The sequence below is a fragment of the Somniosus microcephalus genome, chromosome 14 (genome assembly GCF_052327205.1).
Source record: "Somniosus microcephalus isolate GS21.2 chromosome 14, FLI_Smic_1.0, whole genome shotgun sequence".
NCBI classification, from domain to species: domain Eukaryota; kingdom Metazoa; phylum Chordata; class Chondrichthyes; order Squaliformes; family Somniosidae; genus Somniosus; species Somniosus microcephalus.
In genome coordinates this window covers 54,689,777-54,703,516 of record NC_141000.1, presented here as the reverse complement: position 1 = coordinate 54,703,516, position 13,740 = coordinate 54,689,777, and the positions used below count along the sequence as shown (strand labels likewise).

General features: G+C 42.2%; 2 protein-coding genes across 5 annotated transcripts in view; one reads left to right on the top strand and one right to left on the bottom strand.

Moving 5' to 3' along the window:
* The window catches only part of arxa (aristaless related homeobox a), a 165,435-nt gene that overhangs the window by 83,214 nt on the left and 68,481 nt on the right, over positions 1 to 13,740 (bottom strand). The gene's annotated exons all lie outside the window — the stretch shown is intronic.
* pola1 (polymerase (DNA directed), alpha 1) overlaps positions 1 to 13,740 on the top strand; it is a 316,470-nt gene that overhangs the window by 261,993 nt on the left and 40,737 nt on the right. The gene's annotated exons all lie outside the window — the stretch shown is intronic.

Genomic DNA, 13,740 nt, shown 5'->3' with positions numbered 1-13,740 from the left:
CAAGGGAATACAAGCCAAGTTTATGCAACTTGTCATCATAATTTAACCCTTAAGTCCTACACATTTTTAAATTTAATTTCTGTGCAAAGTGTTTAATGATTGATCGATGCATAATGTATTTAGAATGCAAAAAGTAAGTTTAGTATTTGTTGAATATATTGCTTGTTCCCGTGCCCTGAAAACCCCTCTGAATGGATCCACTTTGGTAAAACAACATTCATCAATATTCCCACTCCACTGTGTCTTTTTAGATTATTCTTTCTATATCAGTTGAGCACTTTCACTTCCGTTTAATCACCTATACAGACTCGAGCCAAATAAAAAGTCAAAGTGTTGGATTTAAAATAAAGTTTTTATTAAAGCAAACTGCTCATCATGATCATAACTTAAAAGCACGCAGAAAGCTTGAAATTGAGCATTCAGTGTTGAGATTTGGCCGCCTTTTAGGATTTCTGTTTATGGGTTTATTGAGGCTGTGCATTTCTTGTGTACTAGTTTTCCTCTCTGACTCTCTTATATCTTAATTGTACATTTGATGTAGTTTGACAAGTAGCAAAAAGTAGTAATCTTAAAATTAATTGTAGACCAAGGATACCAAATTTGATAAACCCGGGTTATTCTGGTTTCTTTTGGGGTATCACAAAACCACAGTAACTGCAACTTAAAACCAAAAACTCATGATGTAACTCCATTATTACAATGACTGTGGTAATTGCAAGTCAAGAGGAAAGATACTCTTACATTCATAATGATGTAGTGGCTATTTTTCAGTTATACTCATTATCAATTATACAAAAGGTTACTTGAGCTTAATTGAGGAACAGTCCAACAGACCACAGTGGACAAATTAAGGTAATGTAGCAGGTGAATATTTAACGGGAAGATGTACAATTTTAACCCTTGCCTTACTGAATAAACAGGAACTTGTACAATTGACGCAATAAATGCTGTAACTAGAAGTTCAGGGATTAAAACAGTTAAGAAAATATTGCATTAAATTTTAAAAGGCCACAAATGGCCATTGGATCACTGGAATAACTAGAAAATGCAAATCCTGTTGGACCAGCCTCTAGTATCTTCCAAAGTTGACACTGCTATATCCAAGTGTGATTAGTAGAGGTCAAGAACAATCAGTCGGCTATCTACATGACAATTTTGAAGAACCAGCTTTACCTTCTGAAAAAAGAACATAAAATACATCCCACCTGAAATGTTCAGCCTCAGATGCTGACCAACCTGTTCATTCCCAGCTTTTAATTTCAAAAAGCTAGCATTTTGGGTTATTTTTATATCTATCTATCTTGACTAAGTTTGCAGAACATCCTGCCCCGAAAACCTTTTAACCTTGCTTTGTTCATCTCAATTTTCAGCTCAATTTCCTGCACTATTCATGCTTGATAAATCTCCTTTGCAAATGTGATCACTTTCACATGCACATACACAAGGGGGCGCTTTACCAAACAGGGCAGATAATTGGGTGAGCCAAGTCTTGAATTGATTTAGTTAAATAATTTGTGTTTTCTTTTACTTCTAATTATTCAGAATTTATGAGCATCTTGTAAAATAACCAAGAAACACAAGTATAGCAGAATTTTTTTTTTTCGTTCCAGGGATGTGGACGTCGCTGGCAAGGCCAGCATTTATTGCCCATCCCTAATTACCCTTGAGAAGGTGGTGGTGAGCTGCTGCCTTGAACCGCTGCAGACCTGTGGTGAAGGTACTCCCATAGTGCTGTTAGTAGGGAGTTCCAGGATTTTGACCCAGCAACGATGAAGGAACGGCGATATATTTCCAAGTCAGGATGATGTATGACTTGGAGGGGAACTTCGAGATGATGGTGTTCCCATGTGCCTGCTGCCCTTGTCCTTCTAGGTGGAAGAGGTCGCGGATTTGGGAGGTGTTACTGAAGAAGCCTTGGCGAGTTGCTGCAGTGCATCTTGTAGATGGTACACACTGCAGCCACGGAGCGCTGGTGGTGGAGGGAGTGAATGTTTAAGGTGGTGGATGGGCTGCTTTGTCCTGGACGCTGTTGAGCTTCTTGAGTGTTGTTGGAGCTGCACTCATCCAGGCAAGTGGAGAGTATTCCATCACACTCCTGACTTACGCCTTGTAGATGGTGGAAAGGCTTTGGGGAGTCAGGAGACACTTGCCACAGAATACCTAGCCTCTGACCTGCTTTTGTTGTCACAGTATTTATGTGGCTGGTCCATGGTGAATGGTGACCCCTAGGATGTTGATGGTGGGGGATTCGGCGATGGTTATGCCCTTGAAAGTCAAGGAATGAAATCACACCTGCGGCCACAGAGCCACTGGAAGTACTCTTAAAGCTGTCCCGTATGAGCCTTTGAAGTGATTTAGGAGAACTTGGTTTTTGGTCTGTTTCTTTTGCATTGCACTTTGTTTCGATTGAGTGAATCTTTAATTTGTTGCCTCCTTACAGTTTCAATTTGATTTCCTCAAAAAAATTTGTTGTGCGCGGTACCTTTAAATTTGCTGCACGGTATCTTAAATGCGAACAACTTGTGAGCGGCCTACGCGGTACCTTCCTGATTGCTGCACGGGTACAGCTTACAATGGAACAGTGCCTATAATTAAAGCTAGTTTTCCAGAAATAGGCAACAATGCCCTGCATATAGCATGGGAATTCCACTGGGATTGCCTCTTGCTTCGGTAAGGGGTAGGGTGTAGGGATGCCTCTGCATCAGAGGAGGGATCAGCAGATGTGTATCTGTCTCGAGTGCCATATGTATAAACCGTACTGTAGTTTCCTCAGTGTGTCAGGGGAGCTGTGTTTTCACTACTTATGTTTTAACAGGGTTGGTACTCGTGAAATGTTGCCACCTTCTGCAGCTGGATCTCTCTGGTCAGACAGGCAGTGCTCTGCCCGTAGAGGTGAAAGTAAAACTTTAACTGTGTCATGGTTGGCATATTGCCAGGTCAGCTAACGTGCAGTGAACCACTGCATAGAGCAGGTGAATGAGGCATTGTTTGCTAGGCTGACCAGTTCATAACTTTCCCTAATGATTGAAGAGCATCAGCAGGAGAAGGTTCTTCCCTGTTTCAGAGTGGCAGGATTCTCAAAAGTGCAAGACCCAATTCATGCTACCCATCTGGCCATACAGAATCATTTCGCTAATGATACTTGTATTTATAAACCGGATAGTAGTAGCTTCTTATCCCATCTCTCTCCTGAGGAAGCTTCTTAATGACAAGAGACGGCTCCAGACAAAGGAAACATAGAAACATAGAAGATAGGAGCAGGAGTAGGCCATTCGGTCCCTCAAGCCTGCTCCGCCATTTAATGCGATCATGGCTGATCATCCAAACTCAGTACCCTGTCCCTGCTTTCTCCCCATATCCCTTGATCACTTTAGCCTTAAGAAATATATCTAACTCCTTCTTGAATATATTTAATGAATTGGCCTCAACTGCCTTTTGTGGTGGAGAATTCCACAGGTTCACCACTCTCTGGGTGAAGAAATTCCTCCTCATCTCTGTTCTAAATAGCTTACCCCTTATCCTTAGACTGTGACCCCTGGTTCTGGACTCCCCCGCCATCGGGAACATCCTTCCTGCATCTAGTCTGTCTAGTCCTGTTAGAATTTTATAAGTTTCAATGAGATACCCTCTCATTCTTCTAAACTCCAGCGAATATAAGCCCAATTGACCCAATCTTTCCTCATACGTAATTCCTGCCATCCCATGTATCAGTCTGGTGAATCTTCGCTGCACTCGCTCCATGGCAAGAACATTCTTCCTCAGATAAGGCGACCAAAACTGCACACAATACTCGAGGTGTGGTCTCACCAAGGCCCTGTACAACTGCAGCAAGACATCCTTGCTCCTATACTCGAATCCTCTCGCTATGAAGGCCAACATTTGCCGCCTTAACCGTCTGCTGCACCTGCATGCTTACCTTCAGCGACTGGTACACAAGGACACCCAGGTCTCGTTGCACTTCCCCTTCTCCCAATCTATTGCCGTTCAGATAATCTGCCTTCCTGTTTTTGCCACCAAAGTGGATAACCTTGCATTTATCCACATTATAATGCATCTACCCAATCTGTCCAAATCATACTGGAGTTTCTCGGCATCCTCCTCACAGCACACACGCCCACTCAGCTTTGTGTCGTCTGCAAACTTGGAGATATTACATCTAGTTCCCTCGTCTAGATCATTAATATATATTGTGAATAGCTGGGGTCCTAGCACCGATCCCTGCGGTACCGCACTAGTCACTGTCTGTCACTCAGAAAAAGACCCGTTTATTCCAACTCTTTGCTTCCTGTCTGCCAACCAGTTCTCTATCCAAGTCAGTACCTTACCCCCAATCCCATGTGCTTTAACTTTACACGCTAATCTCTTATGCAGGACCTTATCGAAAGACTTCTGAAAGTCCAGATACACCACATCCACTGGTTCTCCCTTATCTATTCTACCAGTTACATCCTCAAAAAAATTCCAGTAGATTAGTCAAGCACGATTTACCTTTTGTAAATCCATGTTGACTTTGTCCGATCCTGTCACTGTTTTCCAAGTGCTCTGCTATTACATCTTTTATAATGGACTCTAGTATTTTTCCCACTACCGATGTCAGGCTTACCGGTCTATAATTCCCCATTTCCTCTACCACCTTTTTTGAATAGTGGGGTTACATTAGCTACCCTCCAACCCATGGGAACTGTTCCAGAGTCTCTAGAATTTTGGGAGATGACCAGCAATGCATCTACTATTTCTAGGGCCACTTCCTTAAGTACCCTAGGATGTAGATGATAAGGCCCTGGGGATTTATCGACCTTCAATCCCATCAGTTTCCCTAACGCCATTTCCCTACAAATACTGATTTCATTCAGTTCCTCCCCCTTATTGGACCCTATGTTCCCTGACATCTCTGGGAGGTTATTTGTGTCCTCCTTTGTGAAGACAGAACCAAAGTATGTATTTAATTGGTCTGCCATTTCTTTGTTCCCCATTATAAATTCCCCTGATTGTGACTGTAAGGGACCTACGCTTGACTTCACCAATCTTTTTCTCTTCACATATCTATAGAAGCTTTTACAGTCAGTTTTTATGTTCCTTGCAAGCTTACTCTCATACTCTATTTCCCCCCTCTTAATTAATCTCTTTGTCCTCTTTTGCTGAATCCTAAACTGCTCCCAATCCTCAGGTTTGCTGCTTTTTCTGGCCAATTTATATGTCCCCTCCTTGGATCTTATGCTATCCCTAATTTCCCTTGTTAGCCACGGTTGAGTCACCTTCTTTGTTTTATTTTTATGCCAAAGAGGGATGAACAAATTCTGTAGTTCATCCATGCGATCTTTAAATGTTTGCCATTGCCTATCAACCATCAACCCTTTGGGTAACGTTCCCCAATCCATCCTAGCCAACTCGCGCCTCATACCATCGTAGTTTCCTTTATTTAAATTCGGGACCCTAGTCTGAGTCAACTACTTCACTCTCCATCTTAATGAAGAATTCTATCATATTATGATTGCTCCGCCCCAAGGGGCCTCGCACAACAAGATTGCTAATTAATCCTTTCTCATTACATAATACCCAGTCTGAGATGGCCTGATCTCTAGTTGGTTCCTCGACATATTGGTCCAGGAAACCATCCCGTATACACTCCAGGAATTCCTCCTGCACAGTATTGTTCCTAATTTGGTTAGCCCAATCTATATGTAGGTTAAAGTCACCCATGATAATTGCAGTGCCCTTATTGCACGCATCTCTAATTTCCCGTTTAATGCCATCGCCAACCTCCGCATTACTGTTTGGGGGTCTGTATACAACTCCCCCTAACGTTTTCTGCCCCTTGGTATTTCTCAGCTCTACCCATACAGATTCCACATCATCAGAGCTAATATCCTTCCTTACTATTGTGTTAATCTGCTCTTTAACCAGCAATGCTACCCCACCTCCTTTTCCTTTTTGCCTGTCTTTCCTGAATATTGAATTCCCAGCCTTGGTCACCCTGGAGCCATGTCTCCGTAATCCCAATATCATATCCGTTTACATCTATTTGCGCAGCTAATTCATCCACCTCATTACGAATGCTCCTCGCATTAAGACACAAAGCCTTCAGGCTTGTTTTTTTAACACTCTTAGACCTTTTAGAATTATTATTTACTGTGGCCATGTTTGATTTAAACCCTTGATTTCTCTGACTGCCACTTTTGCTTTTCTCCTTCGTGTCTTTTGCTTCTATCCTTGCTTCCCTTTCCTCTGTCTCCCTGCACAGGTTCCCAACCCCCTGCCATTTTAGTTTAAACCCTCCCCAACAGCACTAGCAAACACTCCCCCTAGGATATCAGTCCCGGTCCTGCCCAGGTGCAAACCGTCCAGTTTGTACTGGTCCCACCTCCCCCAGAACCGGTTCCAATGTCCCAGGAATTTGAATCCCTCCTCCTTGCACCATTCCTCTAGCCACATATTCGTCTGAAATATCCTTATATTTCTACTCTGACTAGCACGTGGCACTTGTAGCAATCCTGAGATTATTACCTTTTTGGTCCTGTTTTTTAATTTACCTCCTAACTCCCTATATTCAGCTTTTAGGACCTCATCCTGGTTTTTGCCTATATCGTTAGTACCTATATGCACCACGACAACTAGCTGTTCACACTCCCCCTCCAAAAGACCAATAATAGTGCAAAAGTTAACTTTTATAGCACTAGGCAGGAAAGCGGTTGTGACAGGATAGACAAGTGTACTTTTTGATTGGTTGAATTAAATTCACAACTTTTGATTTACTGGGAATTGAAGTATGTTTAACCAGCCAACCACACTGATTGCATTGCAAGCCTCATTTAATACCAGTTGCCGAGTAAAGAAAACAGGTTTTGAATGCTTGATAGTGACAGTACCTTGTTCAATTCCAACGATCAGTTTGTGGTAGCTTTTCAGCAATGTGTGACTGGCCAACAGTCTCCTGCACAATTCTTAGTACTATTTAGCATGGGCTGAAATTAAGTACATAAGAAATAGGTATAGGAGTAGGCCATACAGTCCCTGGAGCCTGTTCCGCCATTCAGTAAGATCATAGCTGATCATCTAACCCAGCTCCACTTTCTCGCCCTATCACCATACCCCTTGATTCCCTTAATCTTGGTCTTCCTCAACAAACCTGGAAAACATCTATACTTAAATTGTTGCTTTAGCAAAGACTTGCTTTTATCTACTTTTATGTATAGTCAGAGCAGTCAATTTTTTCAAGATTAATGAAACTTATTACAATCTGCTTTCAACAAATTAACATTTGGGTTGCTAGATGTTAAAATGTTTTTTTCAGAAGCTCTGTTCATTGTTCATGTACAAACCAATAGGCAATCCTCCACCATCAACATCATTGACCAGAAACTTAATGGACCAGCCACATAAATACTGTGCCTACAAGAGCAGGTCAGAGGCTGGGTATTCTGCAGTGAGTATCTCACCTGACTCCCCAGAGCCTTTCCACCATCTACAAGGCACAAGTCAGGAGTGTGACAGAATACTCTCCACTTGCCTGGATGAGTGCAGCTCCAACAACACTAAAGAAGCTCGACACCATCCAGGATAAAGCAGCCCGCTGATTGGCACTCCCTCCACCACCAGCGTACCGTGGCTGCAGTGTGTACCATCTACAAGATGCACTGCAGCAACTTGCCAAGGCTTCTTCGACAGCACCTCCCAAACCTGCGACCTCTACCACCTAGAAGGACAAGGGCAGCAGGCGCATGGGAACACCACCACCTCCAAGTTCCCCTCCAAGTCACACACCATCCTGACTTGGAAATATATTGCCATTCCTTTATCGTCGCTGGGTCAAAATCCTGGAACTCCCTACCAAACAGCACTGTAGGAGTACCTTCACCACATGGACTGCAGCAGTTCAAGAAGGCAGCTCACCACCACTTTCTCAAGGGCAGTTGGGGTGAGCAATAAATGCTGACCTTGACGGTGACGTCCACATTCCATGAATGAATAATTTAAAACATTATCCAAACAATAAGAAACTACTAGGCGAAGGCTGTCTGAGTTTGGCATGTTACAGCAACTGTGCAAGCACATGGTTTTCTCTCCCAGTCCTCGGTGCATATAAGCCCTGACTTTTTATTGCATCAGTTGTAATTTCCCCATCTGTGGGAATGCTGCTCTGTTGCTGTACTTACAGAAAAAAATATATATTTGAATGGCTCCTTGCTTCTCTTTGTACCTCTATAGCAGCCTCTTGCTATAAAGGAGCTACCTTCAGCTAGGAGGAGACAAATAGCGTGGGCCTGCTATTTATTCTATAATCGTAGTCAATTTTGCACCTTAACAGGCCAACAAGAGATAAATACAAGTGGATCAAGGATATATTTGTTTCTTTAATACCCAAGAAGGAACCAATTTCAAACAATGTAGCCTTAGTAAAACTGATTTAAATGGTAATAGGGGGGGAAACTCTCCACTGGCTGGAGTCATACCTAGCACAATGGAAGATGTTTGTGGTGGTTGAAGGTCAATCATCACAGCCCCAGGACATCGCTGCAGGAGTTCCTCAGGGCAGCGTCCTAGGCCCAACCATATTCAGCTGCTTCCTCAATGACCTTCCCTCTAACATATAAGTTCAGAAGTGGGGATGTTCGCTGATGACTGCACAGTGTTCAGTACCATTCGCAACTCTTCAGATAATGAAGCAGTCCATGCCCGCATGCAGAAAGACCTGGACAACATTCAGGCTTGGGCTGGTAAGTGGGAGGTAACATTCATGCCACGCAAGTGCGAGGCAATCACTATCTCCAACAAGCGACGTCTAACTACCGCCCCTTGACATTCAACAGCATTGCCATCGCTGAATCTCCCACCATCAATATCCTGGGGGTAACCATTGACCAGAAACTTAACTGGACCAGCCACATAAATACTGTGGCAACAAGAGCAGGTCAGAGGCTGGGTATTCTGCAGCAAGTGTCTCACCGCCTGACTCCACAAAACCTTTCCACCATCTACAAGGCACAAGTCAGGAGTGTGCTGGAATACTCTCCACTTGCCTGGATGAGTGCGGCTCCAATAACACTCAAGAAGCTCGACACTGTCCAAGACAAAGCAGCCTGCTTGATTGGCACCCCATCGACCACCTTAAACGTTCAGTCCCTCCACCGGCGTGCCACAGCTGCAGTGTGTACCATCTACAAGATGCAACTCGCCAAAGCTTCTTCAGCAGCATCTCCCAAACCTGCGACCTCTACCACCTAGAAGGACAAGGGCAGCAGGCGCATGGGAACACCACCACCTCCAGGTTCCCCTCCAAGTCACACGCTATCCTGACTGGGAAGTATATCGCCGTTCCTTCATTGTTGCTGGGTCAAAATTCTGGAACTCCCACCCTAACAGCACTGTGGGTGTACCTTCACCACACGGACTGCAGCGGTTCAAGAAGGTGGCTCACCACCACCTTCTAGAGGGCAACTAGGGATGGGTATTAAATGCTGGCCTTGCCAGCGACGCCCACATCCCATGAACGAATTTTTTTAAATGGCATTACCAAACAATAGAATTTATAACAGAATAAGAGATTTGAGTTTTTGTTATTGTCAAGTTAGTTGAGCAGCTATTTAAGGGAATTCAAAGGGAAACTGGATATATACTTGAAAGGGATAAATTTGCACAGTTATGGTGAAGGAGTGGGGAAATTGGATAGCTTTTTGGCTCAGGCATGATGGGCTGAATGGCCGCCTCCTGTGCTGCATGATTCTAAGATTTAAACTGCCTTGGTGAGGGAGGTTTCTGTATGCTTTCCCAGCAATTCAGCTCCTAGCCAAGACCCAATGAGAGAAGACATCAGCAATATTGGTGATGGCATACTGACTTAAAGCAAACTTAATTTTTGGATTGGAATACTGACTAGCTGTTGGTGATTTTACATTGTGCACACAAATGTCTAATTTTTGTCTAAGTTTCTTGTCTTATGGCATCAACTAGGTCACTGTTGGCCTTTCATTCGAACAGATCAAAATCTAATGCCAGTGAGGTCTTCCATATGATACATCATTTAAAAATATTAGTCCTCTTGTGTGTGTTTCCTCCCCTTTTGGGTGACACTCATACATTTATATTGGAGATTGGGTTCCATTGAATGGATTGAATAACATTACAACAAAGATTGACATTTTCTTGAGGGTCATTTCCTAACTTATGAAAGGCAATGTCAACCGTGCTGATCATTGCAGGAAACACTCTTATTAGTATATGCAACAACAGAAATTTTTTAAAAATAGCAATTTGAATACAGAATTCTCAAGACTTGAGACATGCAATACACATTGCCCAAATAGACAGAAAACTGGTAACTATGGACCACCTATGGTTTGCAGGCCCCAGTTTCAAAACTTTTTTCTGGTGCCAGAGCCAACAAGGCATACCTTAGGCAGTTCCACTGAACCTTCAAATGTTTATTAGGTATCCACATAGTACAACTGGCATAAATAACGTTTTGCCAGTCTTCTGGATTTTGTGCTTATTTGTTTATTACAATGTTCCAGATTCTAACCTGCCATATAAGCTAGGTAGGTGCATGTCTTGTGGTGGGGAATTAGTTTAGTGTCTTCTGACTACGACCACTAAATTGTCACCGGTAATGAGAAAAAAAGTCTTTCTAATGCGTGTCCATCCCTTGTTAGACATAAGAACACAAGAAATAGGAGCAGGAGTAGGCCATTTGGCTTTTCGAGCCTGCTCTGCCATTCAATAAGATTATGGCTGATCTTCTACCTCATCTCCACTTTCCTGCACTATCCCCATATCCCTTGATTCCATTAATATTCAAAAATCTATTGATACCTGTCTTGAATATCCTCAACGACTGAGCCTCCACAGCCCTCTGGGGTAGAGAATACCAAAGATTCACCACCCTCTGAGTGAAGAAATTTCTCCTCATCTCAGTCCTAAATGGTCGACCCCTTATTCTGAAACTGTAACCCCTGGTTCTAGACTCCCCAGCCAGGGGAAAATGTTCTCCCTGCGCCTACCCTGTCAAGCCCTGTAAGAATTTTGTATATTTCAATGAGATCACCTCTCATTCTTCTAAAGTCCCTCTATAGCAAGTATATCCTTCCTTGGGTAAGGAGACCAAAACTGTACACCATACTCCAGGTGTGGTCTCACCAGGGCCTTATATAATTGCAGCAAGACGTCTTTACTCTTATACTCAAATCCTCTTGTAATAAAGGCCAACATACCATTTGCTTTCCTAATTGCTTACTGTACTTGCATGTTAACTTTCAGTGATTCGTGTACAAGGACACCCAGGTTCCTCTGAACACCAACATTTCCTAATCTCTCACCATTTAAAAAAAAAATACTCTGCATTTCTATATTTCCTACCAAAAGTGGATAACTTTACATTTCTCCACATTATATTCCATTTGCCATGTTCTTGCCCACTCACTTCGCCTGTCTATATCCCCTTGAAGTCTCCTCGCATCCTCCTCACAACTTACATTCCCAGCCAGCTTTGTATCATCAGTAAACTTGGATATATTACATTTGGTCCCCTCATCAAAATCATTGATGTAGATTGTGAATAGTTGAGGCCCAAGCACTGATTTTTGCGGTACCCTACTAGTTACAGCCTGCCAACCCGAAAATGACCCGTTTATTCCTACTCTCTGTTTTCTGTCTGTTAACCAATCCTCAATCCATGCTAGTATATTACCCCCAATCCCATGAGCCCTAATTTTGTTTAATAACCTCTTGTGTGGCACATTATCGAATGCCTTCTGAAAATCCAAATATACCACATCCACTGGTTCCCCCTTATCTATTCTGCTAGTTACAACCTCAAAAAACTCCAACAGATTTGTCAAACACGATTTTCCTTTCATAAATTCGTGTTGACTCTGCCAAATCCTAGTACTATTTTCTAAGTGCCCTGTTACCACGTCCTTAATAATAGATTCTAGCATTTTTCCTACTACTGATGCCAGGCTAACTGGTCTGTAATTCTCTGTTTTCTCTCTCCCTCCTTTCTTAAATAGTGGGGTTAAATTTGCTACCTTCCAATCCATGGGAACCGTTCCAGAATCTATGGAATTTTGGATGGCAACCAATGCATCCACTATCTCTATAGCCACCTCTTTCAAACCCCTAGGATGTAGGCCATCAGGTCCTGGGGATTTATTGGCTTTCAGTCCCATTAATTTCTCCAGTACTATTTTTTTTACTAATACTAATTTCTTTCAGTTCTTCATTCTCGCTAGAGCTTTGGTTCTCCATTATTTCCGGGAAGTTTTTTGCGTCTTCCGTGAAGACGGACACAAAGTATTTGTTTAATTTCTCTGCCATTTCCTTATTCCCCATTATAATTACTTCTGTCTCAGCCTGTAAGGGACCCACATTTACTTTCGCTAATCTTTTCTTTTTTACATACCTATAGAAGCTTTTACAGTCTGTTTTTATGTCTTTCGCTTGTTTACTCTTATTCTATTTTCCATTTCTTTCAATTTCTTGGTCCTCCTTTGCTGAATTCTAATATCCTCCCAATCCTCAGGCTTACTACTCCTTTTGGCAACATTATAAGCCTCTTCTTTTGATCTTTAACTTCTCTTGTTAGCCACAGTTGGACCACTTTATTGTGGGATTTTATGCCTTAAATGAATATATATTTGTTGTAAATTATGTATTAATTCTTTAAATGCTAGCCATTGCTTGTCTACCATCATACCTTTTAATGTAGCTTCCCAATCTACCGTAGCCAACTCTCCCCTCATACCTACGTAGTTTGCTTTGTTTAGATTTAAGACCCTAGTTTCGGATTTAACAAAATCACGTTCAAACTCAATATAAAATTGTGTCATATTATGGTCATTCTTCCCTAAAGGCCCCTTTACTACAAGGTTATTAATTAACCCTTTCTCATTGCGTAATACTAGATCTAAAATAACCTGTTCCCTAGTTGGTTCCTCAACATACTAATCTACAAAACTATCTTGCATACATTTCATGAATTTGTCCTCCACACTATTACTGCAAATTTGGTTTGCCCAGTCTATATGTAAATTAAAGTCCCCTATGATTACTGTATTACCCTTGTTACATGCACCTCTAATTTCCTGATTTATACTCTGCCCTACATTACAACTACTGTTTGGGGGCCTGTAAACAACTCCCACCAATGTTTTCTGCCACTTGCTGTTTCTTAGCTCCACCCAAACTGATTCTACTTTATTTTCAGAGCTAAGATTCTTTCTCTCTACATGACCTTCCATTTGAAAATGTGCATGCGTTGAATTGTCCTGTGTGTGTGCATATACGCAAGAAGTAACATCAGAAACTTAACTTTCCATTGAAATCTTGATGTATTTTTGTATTGGGGATCTGCACTCTGTTGCAATGTACACCTATAAATGCTGATTTGTGATCCCAGTTACAAGACTACATTGAGTTTTATCCAAACTTATGAATGATCTCCTCTTCAACACTGTCAGTTTAAAATATTTGTGTGCCTTAGACCACTGACCTTTCATCTTTGGGACCTGGGTTTGAATCCAGCCCAAATTATGGGATTGGGGTTTCTCTTCTCTGCTGCAATGGTACTAAATGATTTAAATCCAGTTCCAAATAGCTAAAAGTCTGCACTATAAACTGCTCAGAATAACAACCTACCCCATCGAACTCTAGCTCCAGATGTAACAAAAGCGCCCTGGGTTAGTCTGCATTCTATGTGACATGCTCACTTGCCTCTTGGCCAGGGTGGGAAGTCGGGATAAAGTTATG